This window comes from Pseudophryne corroboree, chromosome 10 (genome assembly GCF_028390025.1).
Source record: "Pseudophryne corroboree isolate aPseCor3 chromosome 10, aPseCor3.hap2, whole genome shotgun sequence".
Lineage (NCBI taxonomy): Eukaryota > Metazoa > Chordata > Amphibia > Anura > Myobatrachidae > Pseudophryne > Pseudophryne corroboree.
Genome location: NC_086453.1, coordinates 174,133,827 through 174,151,379, shown reverse-complemented (window position 1 = coordinate 174,151,379; position 17,553 = coordinate 174,133,827). Strand labels below are relative to the sequence as shown.

The 17,553-nt window shown below is 44.8% G+C and overlaps 1 protein-coding gene and 1 non-coding gene across 2 annotated transcripts in view; both read left to right on the top strand.

The window, feature by feature from the left end:
- ZMYND12 (zinc finger MYND-type containing 12) overlaps window positions 1–17,553 on the top strand; it is a 253,049-nt gene that overhangs the window by 210,351 nt on the left and 25,145 nt on the right. The gene's annotated exons all lie outside the window — the stretch shown is intronic.
- On the top strand, window positions 2,464–2,579 carry LOC134967947 (U5 spliceosomal RNA). The gene has a single exon (XR_010189275.1). It is a non-coding gene; the product is annotated as a U5 spliceosomal RNA (small nuclear RNA).

Here is a 17,553-nt window from a genome sequence, read left to right as displayed (position 1 = left end):
AAAGAGAGCGGCCGCACGTCACTAAAGGACGCAGGCCACTCTTCCAGAGAGACACCGCAGACACAGGGAGACTGTGTACTGCTGTAGGAAGCAGCTGCCGGACGGCTCCCCGGCGCTAGATTCAGGCTCTCCTGCTCTCCCTGCTCCCGATCTCCGTACGCTGCAGGTAAGGGATGCAGGGGGGGGGGGGGGGGGGGAATAATACCCATAGCAGCAGCAAAGGCTGCAGGGGTTCAAAATACACAAGCAGCGCAGCACGTTAAACAATGTACACTGTGTACTGTGATGTTTCAGCACGTTTTATATATATACATATAATGAAGCTTTTGCTGGCGAAACTGTCTATAATATCAGTATGAACTGTGATTATATGTGTAAACACTTTGTATATATATATAATATATATATGAGGCTTTGGCTGGCAATAGGTTATCAGTGGCATAACCTATTGCACGTTTAACCATGTTTTCTGTTATTTTTGGTTACAGTTGCAAGATAAATACACTGCAGGCAGTGCTCATATTATTTGAATAAATGCATATATTTTACTGTATCCTACACCTGGGCAAAGTAACTGTATAATAGGCTATTAAGCCTATATTAAAACTGCAGCAGGTAACCTGTACTGTGATTTTCTGGGAAAGCATGGCATGACGGCCATTTTAATCATTGCGGGTTTTCCAGTTATAATTCCAGACCATACACCTCTACTCCACAAGGAGGCGCAGGGGTGTTAGTGGGAATTTTTTAGTTCAAGATAATTCTAGAACATTCCTGCCCTACATCTTTAAGCCACCAGAAGGCGCAGGGGTGTTAGTAGGAATTTGGTTCGGGTTTCATGCCCATGTGAACTGCTTTTCACATAAAGACTTTAGTTTCCTAATAAATATGCTGTTCAGCAATATAATAATGTTATTAAGTCGTGCAAGTGTCTGTCTGTTGCCTTTTATGATGTCTGTCTACATAGCGAATAAGGCTCTAGTGCAGACTAAAAATGTTAACATTGGCAATTCAAATTAAAACAGCGGTAATCGGAGTCTCAGAATAACTCCGCCAGCGCTAACAAAAGACAATCTTTCCAAAGTGACAATTTTCCTTTGGGTACCAGAGTGTTTATTTCACTAGTCTTATAATTTAATGCACGATTCTATGTCAAATCTCACACCGATAACTACAAGTGAGAAGGGTACATTAGTCCAGCATTCAGATAGTGCGGGGTTTTGGACAACCATACATAATCGTTTCCAAAAGGACGCGATCCGCCATTGGTATATGCGTTTCTGTCAAACATTATAAAAACCACAGATACATTTGGGTCACTAGAATCTATGTATGAAACCATGCCGATCACGGTTAAAAGAAGCTGCAGAGTATATCTGTAAAGCTTTTGCTAACGCCGGTTATTTTCAATGTCGCTAGTTAAGCGCGACAAGGCCAGAGCTTGTTTGCTCCTAAATTGGATATATGTGTAACGACATTTTATCCCTTTACGATATTCTGCCATTAGCGCATACAATATACTTGTAACGGCGTTTTATTCCTTTATAAAGATCACTCACGCCTTGTAACGACAGGACGTTACAGTCAGCAAGCCAGTGGTTTTATGACCTCTTTTACAATTGTGGAAGTGCGTCTTTTCAGGTTACATTTGCGAGGTTTCATGACTTCAACCCATATATGGCTCAGCTATTTACAGCTTAGAGTACAAAACTGCTTCTGGCGAACGGTTTGGCAGGTTGTCATTTAGTCTTTGCTGGTTTATAAACCAGGCAATAGTACGCCAACAGAGTCAAAATTACTTATTCCCGTCTGTTTGAGCAAAATCAAACAGCTCCGTTGCAATATCAATCAGCAAGTCATTTACTACAGTTAGAAAATGGATTTTCTGCAGTTAGTTTTTGCTTATTGCAGCCACAAAATTGTATAATTGCATTTGATCTTCACAATGCGTATTTACCCAGTCCGGTTTCTTCATCACAGGTTCTAGCGTTTGCAAATCGCCACAACCATTAACCATTTCATTTATACCGTTGCTTATCGCTTCCGGTATTTACCAAAGTGATGTTGGAATAATCGCTCATCTCACATAAGAACTATGTATCAACAAAGTTCCTCTATCTTGCGCTACTAAGGTATACTGCGGTAGCAGATTAAGTTCGAAAACAATCACATCTAAGTCGGTCTAAACGATGTCAATTCCTAGGTAAGATTATAAATAAGGTAAATCAAAGACTTTTACCTACTACACCAGCAAGAACAAAGGTACACGCACAGCGGTACATTGGTGTATTCACTTATTAAGAATAAAGATGTGTTTTCAACGCAAAGGTTCTAAAACACGACAGATTGCTGTCAATAAATGTCCTAGAACTCTGTGCATTTTACAATGCAATAGATAAATGTCCTAGAACTCTGTGCATTTTACAATGCAATAAATGATTCGTTTTCAGTCTGACCAGGGATAGACTCTGGGTTCTCTTCAGAACGAATAAATCTTTCGCTTTTTACTAAAGATTTCTGTGGACAGGAACAACCGTGAGTTTCATGTAATTTTGTTTTTTCATGCCTGGCTCACGCTGCCCTTAAGCAGTCAAACAAAGCAACGGCAGTTGCATACACAACAACCAGTGAGAACCAATAAGCCGCATGGCAATGCGGCAGGTAACTCAAATCTTCAATGGCTCAGAACGCCATTATGTGAAAATGTCAAGACATCAATCCGTGAGTGGACATTTGTTAGACAAAAGATCTCACCCGTCAGGGTTTGGATCTTGAAAACTGGACATTCAATCCAGAGGTGTTTCATATGTGAGTCCACAGAAGGCGGTTACCCCAAGTATACATAATGGCATCTCGCCACAATTACAAAAGCTCAGTATGTGTACATCACATTCATGGGGTCATTCAGCATCGTGTATCTGGCTCCACCATTTTCCGCTTCTCTCTTCGTTGCCAAAACGGATCAGAAGACAGTTCGTCACAGTCATGCTGGTGGTATCTCATGGGTTTCGGAGAAGTTTGCTTCTCGAATTTTCAAGTAATACTTGCACACGATCTTGGCCCGCTCATAATACGGCCAACCTGTTACATCACGGAACGTTCTTTTACCCATAGTTACCTATGTACCTATTATCTATGTACCGCAGCTGCGGTTGACGGGGTGAGAGTTCAGACCGCTCTCTTAAAAAATAGAGAATTACAGTATCGGTTATACCAACCATGTTACGAAATAGTAAGCCGCTTAAGGCAGCTCATAATTAAAAAAAAAAAAAAAAAAATTTCGTGTGCTTACATAGGTTATAAACCTCGGAAGTTTCCAACATCATACTTCAAGTACCCGTATTCTGTTAAACGGGATGGGATGGAAAACTGCGTTCATCTGCACTAAGAGTGCAGGTATCTGTGTGGTAAACTTATTTTCAAAGCGTTTGCCTCTATTTACGTCTGTAAACATCTTTCTACAAGGTGTCACCAAAGTTCAGACTCTATTTATCCCACCTACAGCGCCAGGCGATTTGAGGTTGGGTTCAGATTTCTTAGTTTTCATATTTTGGAATCCTTTCAACAAATGGGAATTAAGTTTCATATATTTGAACCCTTACAACAAATGGGTATTAAGTTCTCACTTTGGAAAACATTTTTCTTCTAGCCTTGGCTTCGCCAAGGGTGCTTCGGCAAGGATTTTGTTTTCATATTTGGGTGCCTTGTATTCCAAGCCACCGTATTTGAGTTTTCTCATTACAAAGCAGATCTTCCGACGAAATCCGCTTTCGTATTCTTCACATCAATATACCAATAGTGGTTCCTGTGGGGACAGCACATTCTAAAATTCTGAATGTGGTACACGCGTTACGCGTTTATATATGTAGTACGTGATATGAATACGTTGTTTGTTCTATATGATACTGCAAACTGGGGTTAGCCAGTTTCTCAGCAGATTTTATCCGGTTGGATAATAATGACTACAAGTCAGGCTTACTTTAAGGCTAAGTTACAATCGCCTACGTCAGTAATAGCATCCCACAGGTTCTGTGGGAATGTCACACCCAGCGGGTCGTGGAGCGTCTACGACGCGGCTACATAGCCTTTAGTGCACCACGTTTGTGCACGTTTACACGTTATGAATGGTGGCGCCATCAGCATTTAGCTTTGGCTGCCTACTGTTACAAGTATCAAACAGCTCTCCCGCCCACGAGGGAAGCTTTGGTACGTCCCAAGAGTACTCCAGTGACCCCTAGTGGATGATAAAGAAAATAGGATTTTGGTACTTACCAGGTAAATCCTTTTCTTTGAATCCATAGGGGGCACTGGACGCCCACCCAGAGCAGTTTTACCTGGGTTGTTGTAAGCTCAAGGGAGCTTAGTGAACAAATTTAACTTGGATGGTATTAAGCTCGAAGGAGCTTAGGGTAACACATTTTCACCAATTGGCTCAAATTATAAAGTTCTATCGGTTAAGGTGTCAACTGTTTAGTTGACAATAAGGTTACGGATCAACTTTGTGGTTGTCCGTTATGTTATAGGGATTCTCCATTGTCAACCTCTCTATATCCTGTTCGCTCAGTAAAAAACACTGGCAAAGTACACTGAGGTACTTGGGGATATGGAGGGGGGGGAGAGTCCTAAATTTGAATATTCAGTGCCTTTGTTCGGCTACGCCCGTCCATATCCCAAGAGTACTCCAGTGCCCCCTATGGATTCAAAGAAAAGGATTTACCTGGTAAGTACCAAAATCCTATTTTTACTCCATTTTAGAGATTCGTTGTGGTCATGAGGATTCCAGTACCCACTTGTTCTGTTTTTATTATCTGTCCATATTTCAACAGTTTTACACAATTTTATGATGGATTAATTTTGATTGAATAATGAGTTTTTACACTTAATGTTTTTACAATAAATGTCGTATCCTTTCCAACGGAAAAGATACGACATCTCAGTATTCAATGGGCGACCAAATCCGACAAGTCGGATTGACATTGTCGGAACTGGGGCCAAAACCTGTCGGATTTAAGATAAGATAAGAATAATTTATTGTCACTACAACATGAAACATGTATAGCGAAATTACATACAGTTCTCTCATGTCATATAAAAAAACACCAATGAATAAATAAAATTAGCAAAGCTGAGAATTCAAGCCAACAATCACAGAGGGAAAAAGGTTATTCCTCAACCTGCTAGTTCGACATCCTAAACACCTATAATGTCTGATGGCAAAAGGGAAAAAAGCACGTTACATGGGTGACTCCTATCATCCAATCATCATTTGCCCGCGGAATCAGACAAAACACGTGGATCCATGGCTAATCCTCCGATCCACATGTTTTTAATAGGTCGGAACCCCTTCCGACCTAAAAAAAGTCAGAAACTGACATCTTTCCGACAAGACAGCAGTTTCCGACTTCAATTGAATATCCCCCTATGTGTCTCTCATGATAACCAGCAAATTTTATTTTAGTTATTTTGCTATTGAATACTCCATTTTCATCATTCTCTTTTATGACTTATAGCCTGATTATTAATGTTATGTACTATTAAGTACTGCACAACTAGGATTACACTTTAGCAAATTCATTATAATCATTATGTTCTTTGTCTTGTAGTATTACTTTAAATATAAAACTGGGATCAGACTACAGTGTCAGTGCTGTCCATACATAGCAAATTTCCGTGCCTCAGTTTTAAGTATCCCCCACAGGCCTATAAAGCACCAGGAACCATCTAGTGCATGCTGAATTTCCGTGACATTTACACCATCTCCTACAGAGCCATTACTGGAAGTCAATGTCACTTCCTACGGAACGCAGTATGTTCCAGATGCGTTCACCAGCATTACAGATGCGTTCCACAGCTAGGAATACAGAAAGCCTTGGAATGCAAATCTGGAGAAAGTCCCTACATCCACTTTATAGGGTACAAGTATACCCTTGCACATTACTAATGTAGAAACAACATTTTAAAACCATCTCTAAAGACTACTCCCAATGTCTCAATAATGGAAGTGAAGGCGAAGCACTTTTGGTTTTGAGTGTCACCTTTTTTTTTATGCATCTTTATACCAATTTTTACAGTTTTTATATATATATATATATATATATATATATATATATATATATATATATAACAACATGGAAAGATGAGGCGGCACTCAGAGTCTTGAAACAGCTAAAACTTGTAATAGTGCATATCAACGTTTCGGGGTCTCCCCCTTCGTCAGGATTAGTGCTTTACAATAAACAATGTGCTTAAATAGAACTTACCCCCCATAGGAACATCCCCTCCAGCGCGTGCCGCTGGCCGCGCCGTCCCGGCGTCCAGCCCGTCATCTCAGGCGTCTCAGCGGAAGTGAGGTGCCGGCGCCTGGAGACGCGTACATGGCCACGCTGCCTGGCAACAGAGGAGCATGTAAACAAACTTAGTAATACAGTGCCGTGGACATTGCTGATTAAACCAGTTAATGTGACTATTCAATGTTACAAAGTAACTCAGTATCATAAAAACAATATCAGACTTAAAGTGCTCTCATTACTTGATGCCAGGTCAATAATCAAATTGTGCACACACAAAAAAAGCTTTTTTAACATAATATGAACAATGTGAAAAAAATTAAAAATAAATAGATGAACCAACCTAATGGCTACACCACGAAACATTGTTAACCCACTATATATTCATAAAGAATCGCATAGCAATACAAAACTGTCACTGATACCTAGGGCTGATGTTTATGTAATAGGAAAGCTGTTATAACATAAACATCAGCCCTAGGTATCAGTGACAGTTTTGTATTGCTATGTGATTCTTTATGAATATATAGTGGGTTAACAATGTTTCGTGGTGTAGCCATTAGGTTGGTTCATCTATTTATTTTTTTATTTTTTTCACATTGTTCATATTATGTTAAAAAAGCTTTTTTTATGTGTGCACAATTTGATTATTGACCTGGCATCAAGTAATGAGAGCACTTTAAGTCTGATATTGTTTTTATGATACTGAGTTACTTTGTAACATTGAATAGTCACATTAACTGGTTTAATCCGCAATGTCCACGGCACTGTATTACTAAGTTTGTTTACATGCTCCTCTGTTGCCAGGCAGCGTGGCCATGGACGCGTCTCCAGGACTTCCGCTGAGACGCCTGAGATGACGGGCTGGACACTGGGACGGCGCGGCCAGCGGCACACGCTGGAGGGGATGTTCCTATGGGGGGTAAGTTCTATTTAAGCACATTGTTTATTGTAAAGCACTAATCCTGACGAAGGGGGAGACCCCGAAACGTTGATATGCACTATTACAAGTTTTAGCTGTTTCAAGACTCTGAGTGCCGCCTCATCTTTCCATGTTGTTATCCATATGGTTCTGCCCCATTGCCGGGGCAGTGCCCAGTGCCGGAGCATAAAATTGGTTTTATTTATATATATATATATATATATATATACATTTAGGAGGGAATTTAATTGCAGGCGGGAAAAATCCCACACCACTGGGTTTTGGTATTCATTTAGAGGACAGAAAATGGGATGCAATAATTTCTATAGAAATCACTGCTTCTTTTTTCTCGCACCTCCAGAGCAAGTCAGATTTTTCCTAAAATCTTTATTTTTAAGAAAAATCATTGGGACTTGCTCTGGGACCTCGGCGTCACCCCCCATGTGGACTAATTAAGCAATTATAAGTTTCCATTTAGCTTAATTCATCTTTGGTGTGTGTGTATGTGTGTGTGTGTGTGTGTGTGTGTGTGTGTGTGTGTGTGTGTGTGTGTGTGTGTGTGTGTGTGTTTGCAAGTGTGTGTGAGTATGTGTAAGTGTGCTTGACTGTGTGTGTAAGTGAACCCCAGTGTGTGTGTGTGTGTGTGTGTGTGTGTGTGTTTGCAAGTGTGTGTGAGTATGTGTAAGTGTGCTTGACTGTGTGTGTAAGTGAACCCCAGTGTGTGTGAGTGAACCCACCCCCCTTCTTCCCTGCAGTAATTCCCCCAGCCCAGGAGCTACCTGGCTGCTGGCTCCCTGCAGCCCTTGCACCTCCCAGATCCCCCAGAGCCTCCCAGCAGCCCCCTCCTCACTGACAAGATGGAAGGGAGACTACTAGGAGCCCAGGAGAGCACAGGACAGGTGAGTGTGTTGTGTTAGTTGGGGTTTCTGTATCATCCATAAGGGATACTGAGGATACTTGGTACGATGGGGTATAGATGGGGTCCAAAGGAGCCGGTGCACTTTCAGTTTCTTCAAACAGGGTGTGCTGGCTCCTCCCATCTATGCTGTCCCCCACAGCTCAGTTTAGAAAAATGTTCCTTCAGGAGAGGATGCACACACTGGAGCTCCAGAGGATTTTTCTTCAGCTTATTTTCAGTGTTTATTATTTTCAGGTATGCTGTTGGGCAACAGCCTACCTGCACAGAGGGACGCTGGGGGGACACTGACACCGGCCTCCTGGAGGTGCTGAGTCGGATCCAGTTGACAGGACAATGGTCCTGGGGGCGAGTGTACCGCAGGCACTGCGCTCTCGTGCACACACCCGCAGCACGCCGCACACCCCCAGCACATAGCCTAAAGACAGAAGAGTGGTGCCAGGGGTCCCGCTAGTGGGGTCGCCCCGGTTATTGGGGCGGACACAGGGTGGGCATATGATCTCCCTCTGGGGTGATCCCATAGCCCCCACGCAGACTGGCAGCGGTGGTGTAAATAGTTGGTGGGACCTCTTTTTACACAATTTTGGGGCTTTGCAAGTATAAATATACATGTAGCTCCAGTGCCATTACAGGGGGCGGGGCTAACTCAGAGCAGGACCAGCGGCGTCCTGGCGCCATTTCCTGCACTCTCAGCGTTGCAGCAGAACAGCCAGCTCCTCCAGAGGATACTCTACAACCAGACACTGGCACATAGGTGTAGTTAAAGGGGAGAGCCCGCTGTGGGACCCTTGCATTAGGCTCCTCACACACTATACATACAAATTGCATCTCTTCTAACTTCTGCATTGTTAGTTTCAGGCTGTGTGCTGGTCCTTCCTCTCTGAGTCTCTCCACACATACTAGGCTGGGCAGCAGTTACAACAATCTATTGCTGCTGTGACTTAAGATAGGACCGAAGGCATACGTGTATCTCCTCTATCTAATCCGTTACCCCAAAAAAGAGGGTTACCTGACATCCTCTCTGACTCCGAGGAGATGGTGCCAGAGGTAGAAGAGGGGGAGGAGATGGAATCTACTACTGAGTTGGGAGATTCCTCTCCTGCGCAAGGTGTAGAGTCACTTATACTGGCTATAAGGGATGTCCTACATATCCCTGGGAATCAGGCTGATGTTCAGCAATCATTTTTCTCTGCACAGAAAAAGGTGCTGGTCACATTTCCTGATTCAAAGGAACTGGATGATCTGTTCAAGAGCCATGGGCTACTCCTGACACGAAATTCCAGGTGTCAAAGAAATGGGTTGCAGCCTTTCCTTTTGCCCATGAGGGGCGGAAGGTCTGGGAAACTCTCCCTGCTGTTGACGCTCCAGTATCACGCCTGTCTGAAAAGACCGTTCTACCGGTTCCAAGGGCCACTGCCTTAAATGAACCTGCGGACAGGAGAATAGAAAGAACTTTTAAATCTATTTCTCTAACGTCCTAGAGGATGCTGGGGACTCCGTAAGGACCATGGGATAGACGGGCTCCGCAGGAGACATGGGCACTTTAAGAAAGAATTTAGTTCCTGGTGTGCACTGGCTCCTCCCTCTATGCCCCTCCTCCAGACCTCAGTTTGATACTGTGCCCAGACGAGCTGGGTGCTTTTCAGTGAGCTTTCCTGAGTTTACTGATAGAAAGTATTTTGTTAGGTTTTTTATTTTCAGGGAGCTCTGCTGTCAACAGACTCCCTGCATCTTGGGACTGAGGGGAGAGAAGCAGCCCTACTCTCTGAAGCTAGGTCCTGCTTCTTAGGCTACTGGACACCATTAGCTCCAGAGGGCTTGGTACGCAGGATCTCACCCTCGCCGTCCGTCCTGGAGCCGCGCCGCCGTCCCCCTCGCAGAGCCGGAATATAGAAGCCGGGTGAGTATGAGAAGAAAAGAAGACTTCAGAGGCGGCAGAAGACTTCATGATCTTCACTGAGGTAGCCATTGCTCCCACACACCTCACATACTCCGGTCACTGTAAGGGTGCAGGGCGCAGGGGGGCGCCCTGGGCAGCAATATAAACCTCTTATTTGGCAAAAGGAGCATATATACAGCTGGACACTGTATATATGCATGAGCCCCCGCCAATTTTACACTTTTAGCGGGACAGAAGCCCGACGTCGAGGGGGCGGGGCTTCTCCCTCAGCACTCACCAGCGCCATGATTTTCTCCACAACACCGCTGAGAGGAAGCTCCCCGGACTCTCCCCTGCTTATACCATGGTAGAAGAGAGGGTTTTAAAGAAGAGGGGGGGCACATAATTCGGCGCAGATAATAACAGCGCTACTGGGTAAACATTAAATTGCTGTGTTTTTTCCTGGGTCATATAGCGCTGGGGTGGGTGCGTGCTGGCATACTCTCTCTCTGTCTCTCCAAAGGGCCTTGTGGGGGAATTATATTCAGATGAGCATTCCCTGAGTGTGTGGTGTGTCGGTACGTGTGTGTCGACATGTCTGAGGTAAAAGGCTCTCCTAAGGAGGAGATGGAGCAAATGTGTGTGTGAGTGGTGTCTCCGTCGACAACGCCGACACCTGATTGGATATGTGAAATAAAGTGCTGAGGTAAATTTATTGCACAAAAGATTAGAGAACAGACAGTGAATCTACACAGGTCTGTCCCTATGTCGCAGAGACCTTCAGAGTCTCTCAATGCTCACTATCCAAAATAATAGACACTGATATCGACACGGAGTCTGACTCCAGTGTCGACTACGATAATGCAAAGTTACAGCCAAAACTGGCAGAAAAGTATTCAATATATGATTATTGTAATAAAAGATGTTTTGCATATCACTGATGACTCATCTGTCCCTGACATGAGGGTACACATGTTTAAGGGGAAGAAAGCTGAGGTAAATTTCCCTCCTCTCATGAAGAAAAGAGCGGGAATCTCCAGACAAGAGACTGCAGATTCCCACAAAGAATTCTCATTTCATATCCTTTCCCTGCTAGGGCCAGGATACGATGGGAATCTTCCCCTAGGGTGGACAAAGCTTTGTCACGTTTACCCAAAAGGTAGCGCTGACTTAACAGCTATCCTCAGGGATCCTGCAGATAGCTTGCAGTAAAAGTACTTTGAAGTCCATTTACACACATTCTGGTACACTACTCAGACCGGCGATTGTGTCGGCATGGGTTTATAGCGCTGTAGCAATGTGGACAGATACCTTATCAGCGGAGATTGAAACCATAGATAAGGATACCATGGTATTGACCCTAGTATATATATATATATATATATATATATATATATATATATATATAATGATGTGGGGACCGGCACTCTCATTCCCGCAATATAACTGCCCCTGTGCCTCCTCAAATGATCAATGGACCATATAGAACCCCGTACAGAGTGGCACTCATAGGACTTCAGTCAATAAACAGAGGACACAGCGGTCACAAGTTTGGTCTAATCGACGTTTCAATAATTTAATATCGTCTTCAGGATAACCAGAATGAATACAAAACAACGTTTAAATACCTACTCACCACCCCCAGTGTGTCCACGCCATCGCTGCGGGCGCCGGGTCCTCGGACGACAGCAGACTGCGTCGCGCACTTCCTGTGCGCCCGGACGCTCGAGCGGTTGCCTGGAAACCAAAACCAACATGTGACATAAACAACAGTGTAGAGCATAGCAGGAGCGTACAGGTCCGTTAAAAACACAAGACTGGGGACAGCACAATCATAACTAAGTCTATACACATTAAAGACATTGTTGTCATGGATATTAATACAAGCATATATAATTGGGCCAAACGGGACACAAGGATTCCGGATATCCTAAATGCTAGTTCCAGGGCACTGACATAACGTACCCCATGTATAAGTCACCTAGCTGCCAAAAATGAAAGATAACAATCAGCTGATTCCCCCCCCCCAAAAAAAAAAAATAGAAGGGAGTTATGTATTACAGAAACATCATATTGCTGTACAGACCACCTAAGCGCAAGGGGAGCATGATATTATAGATACATATAGATTCACAGAAAACAATTCAGAGGGAGGTTCTCATTTAACCCTTTGGGGGTAATCGTATTCAGGCGGTGTATCCACCTTGCTTCTCTCTGTAGCAGGGCCTTACCCCTATCACCCCCCCTGAGGCGTTTTGGTTCAGTATCAATGATTTTATACCGCAATGTGGACAGGCCATGACCTAACAATTTAAAATGCCTGGCAACTGGTTGATTAGATCCACTCTTACCCCCCTCCAGGGCATGTCTTATGGCCGATCTGTGGAGTGCCATGCGCTCCTTAAACATCCTTGTGGTCTTCCCCACATAGAGGAGACCACAAGGACATCGAATGATATAAATCACGTGAGTGCTGTTACATGACAGTACATGGCGTATAGCGATCCGTTCCCCAGAATGTGGGTGGGCGAAGAAATCACCGTACTCCATGAAACTACATGTTGTACAGCCGGTACATCGGTAACATCCTGCTTTTCTAGTAAGGAAGGTGCTGGGCCCACTATTCTTAGCACTAGAAACATCATTTTTAACAAGCCAATCTTTTAAATTCCTGTTTCTAGTGTAACTGGCCAACACTTTGGTATTCTTTAGCATAGTCAACTCAGGATCTGCTGTCACCACAGGCCACAACTTTTTGACTGCCTTCGCTATACGTGGACTGGCTGAGGTATACTGTTGCACAAACGGAATACAGTCCCCAAGACGTTCTTTCCTGTCCACAGACGGAATCAGGGTTCTCGACCGTGGGATCGCCAGAGCTCTTTCTTTGGCTTTAACAAGATCCACGTAATTGTATCCTCTGATCATAAATTGCTTGATCATATTGTCAATCTCCCTCTCGGTATTACCGATGTCATCCGATATACGGTGTATTCTCAAGAATTGTGAAAACGGAAGACCCTTCTTGGTGGAACTGGGGTGTTGACTGCTCGCATGCAGTATCGTATTGCGATCAGTGGCCTTCTTGTACAGTGAAGTACCGATTTTGCCATTCTCCAGGGAGACTCGTACATCCAGGTAATTCACAGACTGTGTGCTCATCTGGTACGTGAATTTGATGGTACTCTCAGTGGCGTTGATGGCTGCCATAAGATTATTAAATTCTGCCTCCGTCCCCGTCCAAACCAGAAGCAGATCATCAATATACCGTACAAAGAACGGGATTTTGGCCGCTATGTTGGTATCACTGAAGAAGGCTTGGCGTTCAACTTCAAACATATAGGTGTTTGCGAAGGCTGGGGCCACACAGGACCCCATCGCACAGCCCTGTTGCTGAACATACCACCGGGAGTCAAAGAGAAAATAATTTCTCTTCAAAGTAAGCTCGAGAAGTCTAATGAAAAAGGAGATGTCTGGACCAGAGTATAGCATGCTGGATGACAGAAGTCTATAGACCACCTCAAGACCCCCCGAATGGGGGATGTTGGTATATAGGCTCACTATATCTAGTGTACAAAGAAAAGCATTATCAGGAAGTATAGGCAACTTCTGTAGTTGTAATATCAGAGAGGTAGTGTCCTTTAAGTAGATCTTCTGGGCTTGTACTACTGGCTGAAGGTAGACATCTAGGTATTGGGAGATTCTATAATAAACAGAGTCTCTCGCCGATATAATAGGGCGGCCTGGTGGGGTCTTGGGATTTTTGTGTATTTTCGGCAGTGTGTACAGAACCGGGGCCACCGGGTTCTCCTGTATCAGAGCGTCCCTCGTGTTCCGGTTAATGACCCCCTGTACCACTGCCTCATCCAACACCCCTTTGAGTTCCAGATTAAATCTCACTGTTGGATCTACTGGTATTTCCAGATAGACAGAGCTGTCCTCAAGCTGTCTGTAGATTTCATCCTTATATTTCTGTAAGTCTTGCAAGACAATCCCGTCCCCCTTATCGGCAGGGCGGATGACAATACTATTGTCTTTACTCAGGTTGTGTAGGATGTCCCAGTCACTTTTGGACATGTTGGATCTGCCTGGTTTTAGGGAACGGACTAGACCTTTGACCTCCTGGTCCAAAGACCGGTTAAAGCACCGAAGTGAGGGGTTCATGCTAATGAGGTCAAAGTTCGAGGCACCTTTAATTTTTTGTAGAGGGTTGGCAACTGTGGAAGAGGTCGATGCGGTAGGGTCAAAACGTTCACGTAGCCTGAGTTTCCTATTAAATCGATAGGAATCAAGCTTCCATTGGAAATCATTAAATGAGGAAGATGGTATAAAGGACAATCCTTTGTTTAGGAGTCTCTCCTCATCTAGTGAAAGGTCTCTACTGGACAGATTGAAGATAATTTTTTTTTCTTCTTTACGGTCTTGTTTTTGTGCTTTGAAGACCCTCCGCCATTGTCCTCCTCGTCTGGTAAAAGGTCCCCTGTAGCCTCTCGCTGAGCGCGTGTGCTTACCCCTAAAGGGGGCTTGCCAGCATTGGGCCTGCCTGTGGTCTCTGTCTCGCTCTGAGACGACTGGCCACCACTCGAAGTCTCCGTGTCCCCAGCAAATCTTCTGAAGCGTCTCTGGCGGGGTTTGTAGTCCCTTCTCTGGCCAGGATTGAAGGCCCAGGTATATGTCCCCAGTCTTGTGTTTTTAACGGACCTGTACGCTCCTGCTATGCTCTACACTGTTTGTTTATGTCACATGTTGGTTTTGGTTTCCAGGCAACCGCTCGAGCGTCCGGGCGCACAGGAAGTGCGCGACGCAGTCTGCTGTTGTCCGAGGACCCGGCGCCCGCAGCGATGGCGTGGACACACTGGGGGTGGTGACTAGGTATTTAAACGTTGTTTTGTATTCATTCTGGTTATCCTGAAGACGATATTAAATTATCGAAACGTCGATTAGACCAAACTTGTGACCGCTGTGTCCTCTGTTTATTGACTGAAGTCCTATGAGTGCCACTCTGCACGGGGTTCTATATATATATATATATATATATAAAAGATGCTGTCTTATATATATATATATATATATATATATATATATATATATATAAAACATGCCCAAAGAGACATTAGTCTACTGGGTTCTAGAGTCAACGCTATGTCGATTTCTGCTATAAGTGTCCTGTGGAACATGCAATGGACAGGTGATGCCGACTAAAAGAGGCATATGGAAGGTTTACCTTACAAGGCTGAGGAATTGTGTAGAGAAGGGCTCTCGGACCTGGTCTCCACAGCTATAGCTGGTAATTCTGATCTTTTGCCTTATAATCCCTCACAGCCTAAGAAAGCACGACATTATCAAATGCAGTCCTTTCGGTCGCAGAATAACAAGACAGTACGAGGAGCGTCCTTTCTTACCAGAGGTAAGGGTACAGGGCACAGCTAGTTCCCAGGAACAGAAGTCCTCCCCGGCCTCTACTACATCCAATGCATGACGCTGGAGCTCCACTAAGGGAGTCCGCCCCAGTGGGAGCACGTCTTCGACTCTTCAGCCACATCTGAGTTCACTCACAGGTGGTTCCCGGGGCAATAAAAAATTGTTTCTCAGGGTTACAAGCTGGAATTCGAAAGGTGCCTCCTCGCCGGTTTTTCCTTATCGTACCTAACGGCTTCTCCCCCAGGAAGGGAAATAATATTAAATACAATTCACACATTGTATCTCCAACAGGTGGTGCTCAAGGTGCCCCACCTGCAACAAGGAAGGCAATATGACTCAACCTTGGCTGTAGTCCCGAAACCGTACGGTTCAGTCAGACCTATTTTTAAAATTAAAATCTCTGAACCTATACGGGAAAAGGTTCACATTTAAAGTGGAATCGCCCAGAGCGATCATCGCCAGCCTGGAAGGGGGGGATTTGATGGGGTATCTAAACATAAAGGCTGCATACCTTCATGTTCCCATTTATCCACCCCATCAGGCGTACCTGACAATTGCGGTACAGGATTGTCATGGCCAATTTCAGGGTAATTGGCGGAAATAATGGTGCTCCTACGCAAGCAAGGAGTCACAGTTGTCCCATACTTGGACGATCTCCTAATAAGGGCGAGATCAAAAGAGCAGTTGTTGAACAGCGTGTCACTTTCGCTGAAGGTGTCACAGCAACACGGCTGGATTCTCAATTTCCCGAGGTCACAGTTGGTTCCTATAACTCGTCTGCCCTTCATGGGTATGATTCTGGATACAGACCAGAAATGGGTTTACCTTCAGATAGAGAAGGCCCAGGAACTCGTGACTCTAGTCAGGGACCTATTGAAACCAAAACAGGTGTCAGTGCATCACTGCACTCGAGTCCTGGGAAAAACATTCCCTTCAGCAGGTTCCATGCGAGGACTTTCCAATGGGACCTACTGAACAAGTGGTCCGGGTCACATCTACAGATTCATCAGTTAATCACCCTATCCCCCAGGGCCAGGGTATCTCTCCTGTGGTGGCTGCAGAGTGCTCACCTTCTAAAGGGCCGCAGATTCGGCATTCAGGACTAGATCCTGGTGACCACGGACGCGAGCCTCTGAGGCTGGGGAGCAGTCACACAGGGAAGAAATTTCCAAGGTCTTTGGTCAATTCAAGAGACTTGTCTTCACATTAACATATTGGAACTAAGGGCCATATACAACGCCCTATGTCAAGCGGAGACTTTTCTTCGCGACCAACCGGTTCTGATCCAGTCAGACAACGTCACCGCAGTAGCTCATGTAAACCGCCAAGGCGGCACAAGGAGCAGAGTGGCGATGGCGAAAGCCACCAGAATTCTTCGCTGGGCGGAGAATCATGTAAGAGCACTGTCAACAGTGTTCATTCCGGAAGTGAACAACTGGGAAGCAGACTTCCTCACCAGACATACGTCCTGGAGAGTGGAGACTTCATCAGGAAGTCTTCGCACAGATTGCAGTTCGGTGGGGACTGCCACAGATAGACAGGATGGCGTCCCGCCTCAACAAAAAGCTGCAGAGTTATTGCGCCTGGTCAAGAGACCCTCAGGCAGTAGCGGTAGACGCCCTAGTGACATCGTGGGTGTTCCAGTCAGTCTATGTATTTCCTCCTCTTCCTCTCATACCCAAGGGTTGAGAATAATAAGAAAAAGGAGGAGTGAGAACAATCCTCATTGTTCCAGATTGGCCACGAAGGTTCTGGTATCCGGATCTGCAGGAAATGCTTACAGAAAATCCATGGCCTCTTCCTCTAAGGCAGGACCTGTTGCAACAGGGCTCATGTCTGTTCCAAGACTTACCGTGGCTGCGTTTGACGGCATGGCGGTTGAACGCCGGATCCTAGCGGAAAAAGGCATTCCGGATGAGGTCATTCCTACGCTGATAAAGGCTAGGAAGGACGTGACATCTTAACATTATCACCGTATATGGCGAAAATATGTTTCTTGGTGTGAGGCCAGGAATGCTCCTACGGAAGAATTCCATCTGGGCCGTTTCCTTCACTTCCTACAAACTGGAGTGAATTTGGGCCTAAAACTTAGGCTCCATTAAGGTTCAGATTTCGGCCCTATCCATTT